General features: G+C 39.6%; 1 pseudogene; it reads left to right on the top strand.

Annotated features, from left to right (window-relative positions):
- Positions 1–1,980: 1,980 nt before the first annotated feature.
- On the top strand, positions 1,981–2,510 carry LOC113915990 (annotated as a pseudogene).
- Positions 2,511–10,054: the final 7,544 nt, after the last annotated feature.

Below are 10,054 nucleotides of genomic sequence, written 5' to 3'. Positions count from 1 at the left end.
AGAGGATTGGAGGATTAAGGAAACAATCTACACAGTTGGAGCGTGAGAACCAGGCAGATGCGAGGTTTGAAGCCACGAGGCCAGAAGGGGAGGGAACCCATTTCACAGAGCAAAGTCAGGAAGAGGAAGAAAGTGTCACAGTGGGTTTCAACAGCATAAAAGCCTCTGAGAGGCGATCCCCTGGGTCACTCAGGGAGCAATCACTCCCCTTCCCAGAGGGCATTAGCAAGAGCGTATTTTGCCTCTCCAAAGACCAAAGGCCAGCCAGGGAATCATTGCGCGGGGCTCAGCAGCAGGGTCAGAGGTGGACACAGAGGGCACCAAACCTCCTAACTTTTCACTGTGAGCCACAGTAGGCTTAAAGCTCTGTGTGCTCACCTAGCGGCTGCTTTTCTGGGGCTGAACTGATCAGAGCACAGAGACTGAAGCAGATTGCAGATTATCAGGCCGCTGCTTTTCGCTGTCTGCCAAAATAGAGTCAAGCCTCTGCGACAGCTTTTCTGGGTCAAAAGAGTAGGAGAGTGCAGACGGCTGATAACCTGGTTCCAGCTTTTCACCAAGGGTTACGATAAACTCTAGCCTCTGCACGAGCACTGTGCGATGGCTTTTTGGGACGGGATTGTCCTGGGTCCACCCCGAACCTCTCTGCCAGGGGTTGAGAGGAGGCGCGCACACTACCAGGCCCTGTAAAACATGGAGTTTTGAATCCCAGCCACCAGCCAGAGATAAAATACAGGAAATCTATGGCTCTGGTCCTGCCGAGGGCATGGGCATAGACAGGCTAAGGCAGGGAACTGAAAAAAAAAACTGTTCGCTTTTCTAAGAGGGCCTCCTGAACAGCGGTGGCCAGGAATTTCACTCCCCAGGGGCAAGAGGGCAGGGTGACGCCATATTCTCCCTCCTCCACCACCCCTCCCGCCTCCCGCCCGCCAGCACAGCCGGACTCTAGAGAGAAACACAGCGCCTCCAGTGGAGGCTGGAGTCCCCTACACTAAACCCCGCCCCCCTGGCCTGGGGCATTTGTACAAGAGCAAGTCAGCTTGTGAGCCAGCCCAGCAGGCCTCTCCCCCAGAAAACCAACACAGGCCCCCGCATCGACTAGATCTACTGATTAAAGAAAGCCCCAAAACATCAGCTTTCAGTGGAAATAGGACCAGGCTTGCTTCTTTTTTTTTTCTTTCCTTAATTTTAAAAATTTTTTTACATTATTTATTTTTCTATTTCTTATTTTTATTCTTTATCCCTTATTTTATATATTTTCTCCTTTTCTCTTTTTGTATCAGGCTTATAATCTTTTGTTCATTTGTTGATTCGTTTGTTTCCTTCTCTTAGTTTTCAGATCAGGCTCCTTTTTTTTTATTTAAAATTTTTTTTTCTCTTCTTTCCCTATCATTCATTGCCTCCTTGTTTCTTATTTCTTAGAATCAGGCTTAAAGTTTGTTGTTTGTACGTTGGTATCAATTTTTGTTCCATTTCCTTTTCTCTTGTCTTGGATCGGGCTTGTTTTCATTTTATTTTTATTTTTTTCTCCTTTTCTATTTTCCTTTACAGGCTTAACGTCACAAATAAATCAAAGCACAACTACTTAAAGGTCCAAACACTCCCCCCTCCAAGTAAGGAGGAACTCTGTAGAGAAGGACCCCTGGGAAAGAACAGCCAAAACACAACGGCAGAGTGTACACAGCATATACCAGGAAAACGTCCTGAACTTGTTGTTATTGCTGTTTTTGCTGGGGTTTTTTCTTTCCTCCTTTCTTTTCTGGACACAATGACCAGAAAGAGAAATTCACTGCAAAAGAAAGAACAGGAGGTAGTACTCTCTGCCATTGATTTAATCAATATGGATATAAGTAAGATGTCAAACCTAGAATTGAAAACAACAATTTAAAGATACTAGCTGGGCTTGAAAAAAGCATAAAGACTCTAAAAAATTGCTTACTATACAAATAAAAGAACTAAAATCTAGGCACCTCTGAGAACATGGCACTGCAAGCAGTGCAGAGCGGGTAGACTGTGGCCAGCAGCCTGCACGACGGTTGCCTTCGCGCCTAACCCACCCTGCCTGCCACGGCTGGGGCTGAGGGCGGGCGCCGTCAGGAGCTGTGCCGGGGATCTGCTCTGCTCTCCATGTAAATTCACAGACAAACATGAATGGATAACAACAGAAAATGGTACTGGAACAGTGAGAATCAGCAATTTTGCACAGGAAGCTTTGGGGGATGTTGTTTAGTCTGCCTGAAGTTGGGACAAAACTGAACAAACAAGAGGACTTTGGTGCTTTGGAAAGCGTGAAAGCTGTTAGTGAACTCTATTCCTCTCCATCAGGAGATGTAACTGAAATTAATGAAGCTGTTCCAGAAAATCCAGGATTTGTCAATAAATCTTCTTATGAAGTTGGTAGGCTAATCAAGATAGCACTCAGTAATCTTTCAGAACTGGATGAAGTAATGAGTGAAGAAGCATATGAGAAATACATAAAATCTATTGAGGAGTTAAAATGGAACCCCTAAATAAACTAGTGTGAAACAACTTAATCTAGCATAGTTGTCTTAAATTAGTGGTACACAGAGGATTTAAAATAGCAACTATTGGGGTGCCTGGGTGGCTCAGTCGTTGAGCATCTGCCTTCGGCTCAGGTCATGATCCCAGGGTCCTGGGATCGAGCCCCACATCGGGCTCCCTGCTCGCCAGGAAGCCTGCTTCTCCCTCTCCCACTCCCCCTGCTTGTGTTCCCTCTCTGTCTCTCTCTGTCAAATAAATAAATAAAACCCTTAAAAAAATAAAAGTAAAAAATAAACAAAATAAAATAGCAACTATTAGCAATACCAGTCAAAAAATAAACTACTTGCAACAATGCTAATGGAAGAAACTTTATAATAATTGCAGAAAAACACAATATGCATTGGTTTTTGCAACACCCACTCTGATTTTTATGCTCCAGTTATGATATTCAGAATCCTGAAATTATCTGTGGTTAAAAACTAGTGATAAAAATTACGTAATTCAAGGATGACATTGTTACCTTCACCTTTAAGGAATATTGTAACTTCCTTACATCTATCCCTGGATGGGGCTAAAACTACTTAAATAATCTTCCCATTGGAAATAACTGGCAGTAGAGAAAGGTTTGTTAGGTGTATAGTGTCAGATAAAGAATACTACCTTAATTTTGCAATATACTGCACTTGCTGGTGTTATTTTTATACAATGAAGCAACAGCCTTGCAGGAAGATAAATAATTTAATAATAAAACATTCAACTTCTTTGTTAATCAAGTTTTTTTGTTTTGCTCTACTATTTCATTTAGTACCTCTGCTAGTATTTGTGAAAATGCTAATTTTAACTTATGTGAAGTTATTTTTTATTTTATTATGTTAATCACCATACATCATTAGTTTTTGATACAGTGTTCCATGATTCATTGTTTGTATATAATACCCAGTGCTCCATTCAATACATGCCCTCTTTAATACCCATCACGAGGCTAACCCATCTCCCCATCCCACTCCCCTCAAGAACCCTGTTTGTTTCTCAGAGTCCACAGTCTCTCATGGTTCGTCTCCCCCTCCAATTCCACCCCCTTCATTTTTCTCTTCCTACTATCTTTTTTTTTTTTAACATATAATGTATTATTTGTTTCAGAGGTACAAGTCTGTGATTCAACAGTCTTACACAATTCACAGCGCTCACCATAGCACATACCCTCCCCAATGTCCATCACCCAGCCACCCCATCCCTCCCACCCCCCACCACTCCAGCAACCCTCAGTTTGTTTCCTGAGATTAAGAATTCATCACGTCAGTGACATCATATGATACATGTCTTTCTCTGATTGACTTATTTCGCTTAGCATAACACCCTCTAGTTCCATCCACGTCGTTGCAAATGGCAAGATTTCGTGTTTTTAGATGGCTGCATAATATTCCATGTATATATATATACCACTTCTTCTTTATCCATTCATCTGTCAATGGACATCTTGGCTCTTTCCACAGTTTGGTTTATTGTGGACATCAGTGATATAAACATGGGTGCATGTACCCCTTCAGATCACTAAATTTGTATCTTTGGGGCAAATACCCAGTAGTGCAATTGCTGGGTCGTATGGTAGCTCTATCATCAAATTTTGAGGAATCTCCATACCGTTTTCCAGAGTGGCTGCACCAGCTTGCATTCCCACCAACAGTGTAGGAGGGTTCCCCTTTCTCCGCATCCTCCCCAACATCTGACATTTCCTGACTTGTTAATTTTAGCCATTCCAACTGGTGTAAGGTGGTATCTCATTGAGGTTTTGATTTGGATTTCCCTGATGCAGAGCGATGTTAAGCACTTTTTCATGTGTCTGTTGGCCATTTGGACGTCTTCTTTGCAGAAATGTCTGTTCATGTCTTCTGCCCATTTCTTCATTGGATTATTTGTTCTTTGGGCGTTGAGTTTGAGAAGTTCTTTATAGATTTTGGATACTAGCTCTTTATCTGACATGTCAATTGCAAGTATCTTCTCCCATTCTGTCGGTTGTCTTTTGGTTTTGTGGACTGTTTCCTTTGCTGTGCAAAAGCTTTTTATCTTGATGAAGTTCCAAAAGTTCATTTTTGCCCTTGCTTCCTTTGCCTTTGGCGATGTTTCTAGGAAGAAGTTGCTGCAGCTGAGGTCGAAGAGGTTGCTGTTTGTGTTCACCTCAAAGATTTTGATGGACTCCTGTCTCACATTGAGTTCTTTCATCCCTTTTGAGTCTATTTTTGTGTGTGGTGTAAGGAAATGGTCCAGCGTCATTCTTCTGCATGTGGCTGTCCAATTTTCCCAACACCATTTGTTGAAGAGACTGTCTTTTTGCCATTGGACATTCTTTCCTGCTTTGTCAAAGATGAGTTGACCATAGAGTTGAGGGTCTATTTCTGGACTCTCTATTCTGTTCCATTGATCTATGTGTCTGCTTTTGTGCCAGTACCATACTGTTCTGATGATTACAGCTTTGTAATACAGCTTGAAGTCTGGAATTGTGATGCCACCAGCTTTGCTTTTCTTTTTCAACATTCCTCTGGCTATTCGGGGTCTTTTCTGATTCCATATCAATTTTAGGATTATTTGTTGCATTCCTTTGAAAAAAGTGGATGGTATTTTGATAGGGATTGCATTAAATCTGTAGATTGCTCTAGGTAGCATTGACATCTTCACAATGTTTGTTCTTCCAATCCATGAGCATGGAAGGTTTTTCCAATTCTTTGTGTCTTCCTCAAATTCTTTCATAGTATTTTATAGTTTTCTGAGTACAGATTCTTTGCCTCTTTGGATAGATTTATTCCTAGGAATCTTATTGTTTTGGGTGCAATTGCAAATGAGATTAACTCCTTAATTTCTCTTTCTTCTGTCTTGTTGTTCGTGTATAGAAATGAAACTGATTTCTGTGTAATGATTTTATATTCTGCCACTTTACTGAATTCCTGTATGAGTTCTAGCAGTTTTGGGGTGGAGTCTTCTGGGTTTTCCACATAAACTATCAGCATCCGCAAAGAGTGAGAGTTTAACTTCTTCTTTGCTGATTCAGATCCTTTTATTTCCTTTTGTTGTCTGATTGCTGAAGCTAGGATTTCTAGTACCATGTTGAATAGCAGTGGTTATAGTGGACATCCCTGCTGTGTTCCTGACCTTAGGGGGAAAGCTTTCAGTTTTTCCCCACTGAGGATGATATTCCCTGTGGGTTTTTCATAGATGGCTTTTATGATATTGAAGTATGTACCCTCTACCCCTAAACTCTGAAGAGTTTTAATCAAGAAAGGATGCTGTACCTTGTCAAATGCTTTTTCTGCATCTATTGAGCAGATCATATAGTTCTTGTTCTTTCTTTTATTAATATATTGTATCACATTGATTTGCAGATGTTGAACCAACCTTACAGCCCAGGAATAAATCCCACTTGGTCGTGGTGAATAATCCTTTTAACGTACTGTTGGGACCTATTGGCTAGTATTTTGGTGAGAATTTTTGCATCCATGTTCATCAGGGATAGTGGTCTGTAATTCTTCCTTTTGATGGGGTCTTTGATTTGGGGATCAAGGTAATGCTGGCCTCATAAAATGAGTTTGGAAGTTTTCCTTCCATTTCTATTTTTTGGAACAGTTTCAGGAGAATAGGTATTAATTCTTCTTGAAATGTTTGGTAGAATTCCCCTGGGAAGCCATCTGGCCCTGGGCTCTTGTTTGTTGGGAGATTTTTGATGACTGTTTCAATATCCTTACGGGTTATATGTCTGTTCAGGTTTTCTATTTCTTCCTGGTTCAGTTTTGGTAGTTTGTACATCTCTAGGAATGCATCCATTTCTTCCAGATTATCTAATTTGCTGGCATATTGTTGCTCATAATATGTTCTTATAATTGTTTGTATTTATTTGGTGTTAGTTGTGATCTCTCCTCTTTCATTCATGATTTTATTTATTTGGGTCATTTCTCTTTTCTTTTTGATAAGTCTGGCCAGGGGTTTATCAATCTTATTAATTCTTTCAAAGAATCAGCTCCTAGTTTCTTTGATCTGTTCTATTGTTCTTTTGGTTTCTATTTCATCGATTTCTGCTCTGATCTTTATTATTTCTCTGCTTCTGCTGGGTTTAGGCTTTATTTGCTGTTCTTTCTCCAGCTCCTTTAGGTGTAGGACTAGGTTGTGTATTTGAGACCTTTCTTGTTTCTTGAAAAAGGCTTGTATTGCTATATACTTTCCTCTTGGGACTGCCTTTACTGTATCCCAAAGATTTTGAACAGTTGTGTTTTCATTTTCATTGGTTTCCATGAATTTTTTTAATTCTTCTTTAATTTCCTTGTTGACCCAGTCATTCTTTAGTAGGATGCTCTTTAGCCTCCATGTATTTGAGTTCTTTCCGACTTTCCTCTTGTGATTAAGTTCTAGTTTCAAAGCACTGTGGTCTGAAAATATGCAGGGAATGATCCCAATCTTTTGGTACTGGTTGAGACATGATTTGTGACATAGGATGTGATCTATTCTGGAGAATGTTACATGGGCACTAGAAAAGAACGTGTATTCTGTTGCTTTGGGATGGAATGTTCTGAGTGTATCTGTGAAATCCATTTGGTCCAATGTGTCAGTTAAAGTCTTTGTTTCCTTATTGATCTTTTGCTTAAATGATCTCTCCATTTTAGTGAAGGGGGTGTTAAAATCCCCTACTATTATTGTATTGTTGTCAATATCTTTCTTTGATTTTGTTATTAATTGGCTTATATAATTGGCTGCTCCCAGTTAGGAGCATAGATATTTACAGTTGTTAGATCTTCTTGTTGGATAGACACTTTAAGTAGGATATAGTGTCCTTCCTCATCTCTTATTATAGTCTTTGGCTTAAAATCTAACTTTTCTGATATAAGGATTGCCACCCCAGCTTTCTTTTGGTGTCCATTAGCATGGTAAATGGTTTTCCACTCTCTCACCTTCAATCTGGAGGTGTCTTTGGGTCTATAATGAGTCTCTTGCAGACATTGATGGGTCCTGTTTTTTTATCCAATCTGATACCCTGTGTCTTTTGATTGGGGCATTTAGCCCATTTACATTCAGGGTAACTATTGATAGATATGAATTTAGTGCCATTGTATTGCCTGTAAGGTGACTGTTACTGTATATTGTCTCTGTTCCTTTCTGGTCTATGTTACTTTTAGGTTCTCTCTTTGCTTAGAGGACCCCTTTCAATATTTCTTGGAGGGCTGGTTTTGTGTTTGCAAATTCTTTTAGTTTTTGTTTGTCCTGGAAGCTTTTTATCTCTCCTTCTATTTTCAATGGCAGCCTAGCTGGATATAGTATTCTTGGCTGCATATTCTTCTCGTTTAGTGCTCTATCAAATATATCATGCCAGTCCTTTCTGGCCTGCCAGGTCTCTGTGGATAGATCTGTTGCCAATCTATGTTTCTACCATTGTAGGTTACAGACCCTTGTCCTGAGCTGCTTTCAGGATTTTCTTTGTCTCTGAGACTTGTAAGTTTTACTATTAGATGTCAGGGTGTTGACTTATTTTTATTGACTTTGAGGGGCGTTCCCTGTGCCTCCTGGATTTTGATGCCTGTTTCTTTCCCCAAATTAGGGAAATTCTCTGCTATAATTTGCTCCAATATACCTCTGCCCCCTCTCTCTTTCTTCTTCTTCTGGGATCCCAATTATTCTAATATTGTTTGGTCTTATGGTATCACTTAACTCTCAAATTCTGCCCTCATGATCCAGTAGTTGTTTATCTCTCCTTTTCTCGGCTTCTTTATTCTCCATCATTTGGTCTTCTATATCACTAATTCTCTCTTCTGCCTCATTTATCCTAGCAGTTAGAGCCTCCATTTCTGATTGCACCTCATTAATACTCTTTTTGATTTTGACTTGGTTAGATTTTAGTTCTTTTATTTCTGCAGAAAGGGTTTCTCTAGTATCTTCCATGCTTTTTTCAAGCCCAGCCAGTATCTTTATAATCATCATTCTGAACTCTAGTTCTGACATCTTACTAATGTCCATATTGATTAAGTCCCTGGCAGTCAGTACAGCCTCTTGTTCTTTTTTTTTGAGGTGGGTTTTTCCATCTTGTCATTTTGTCCAGAGGAGAAGAGATGAATGAGAGAACAAAATGCCAACAGGGTAACAACGACCCCAGAAAAATATATACACTAAACAAATCAGAAGAGACCTGAAACCCTGGGAAAAGAAAGGGAAAGGAAAGAAAGAAAAGAAAGAAAGAAAAGAAAGAAAGAAAAGAAAGAAAGAAAGAAAGAGAAAGAAAGAAAGAAAGAAAGAAAGAAAGAAAGAAAGAAAGAAAGAAAGAAAGAAAGAAAGAAACGAAGGAAGGAAGGAAGGAAGGAAAGGAAAGGAAAGGAAAGAAAGGAAAGAAAGAAAGAAAGAAAGAAAAAGAAAGAAAGAAAGAAAGAAAGAAAGAAAGAAAGAAAGAAAGAAAGAAAGAAAGAATATGATCAAATATGATCAGGCTGGTGAATAGATCAGTGCCACACACTAGATTTTGGGTGTATTTTGGTCTGTTAGAAGAAACTGCCTCCCAAAATTTTAAAAGAAAGAAAAACTTACATATGTACAAAAATAAGGGTAAATACGATGAAGTGATAGAATATGACTGTAAAGATGAATATTATAGAAGATTTTATAAAAGAAATTGATAAGATAAATTGGCTGAAAAAAGAAATAAGAGAAATTAAAAAAAAGAAGGGGGAGAGAATGTGATCAGGCAGGAGACTAGAACAAAGCCATACACTACAGATTTAGGGTATATTTTGGTCTATTAGAAGAAATGTATCCCAAAATTTTAAAGCAAGAACTATACACACACACATACACACCAAAAATAAGGTTAACTACAATGAAGGGATAGAATATGACTCTAAAAATGAAAAATAAAAAAGATTTTTTAAAAAGGGATTGATAAGATGTTGGTTGAAAAAGGGAAAAAGAAAAATTCAAAAAAAATAGATAAAGAAAATTTTAAAAATTAACTTTGATGGGGCGCCTGGGTGGCTCAGATGGTTAAGCGTCTGCCTTTGGCTCAGGTCATGATCCCAGGGTCCTGGGATTGAGTCCCGCGTTGGGCTCCCTGCTCCTTGGGAGCCTGCTTCTCCCTCTGCCTCTCACTCTCTCTCTCTCTCTCTCTGTCTTTCATGAATAAATAAATAAAATATTATAAATAAATAAATAAATAAATAAATAAATAAAATTTTTTTAAAAAGCTAAAGCTTTAAAAAAAAAACTAACTTTGAAAGATTAAAGAATGGGGGGGGGGGAAGCCATGAATTCTACGTGCTGTATTCTCCTAGTGCTGGAGTTCTGCCATTCTCATTGATTGGTAAACTTGGTCTTGGCTGGCTGTTCTTGCTGATGTTCTGGGGAGGTGCCTGTTGCGGTGGTTCTCAGATGTCTTTGTCGGAGGTGCAATTGCCCCGCCCTTGCTGGGTCCAGGCTAAGTAATCTGCTCAGGTTTGCTCTCAGGAGCTTTTGTTCCCTGCAAGCTTTCTGTACAGCTTTGGAGGACGAGAGTGGAAATGGCGTCCTCCCAACCTCTGCCCCGGAGGAGCCG

The sequence above is a fragment of the Zalophus californianus genome, chromosome 1 (assembly GCF_009762305.2).
Source record: "Zalophus californianus isolate mZalCal1 chromosome 1, mZalCal1.pri.v2, whole genome shotgun sequence".
In the NCBI taxonomy this organism is placed as follows: domain Eukaryota; kingdom Metazoa; phylum Chordata; class Mammalia; order Carnivora; family Otariidae; genus Zalophus; species Zalophus californianus.
Note: the sequence above shows the minus strand (reverse complement) of the source record. Positions and strands in the feature narration are given on the sequence as shown.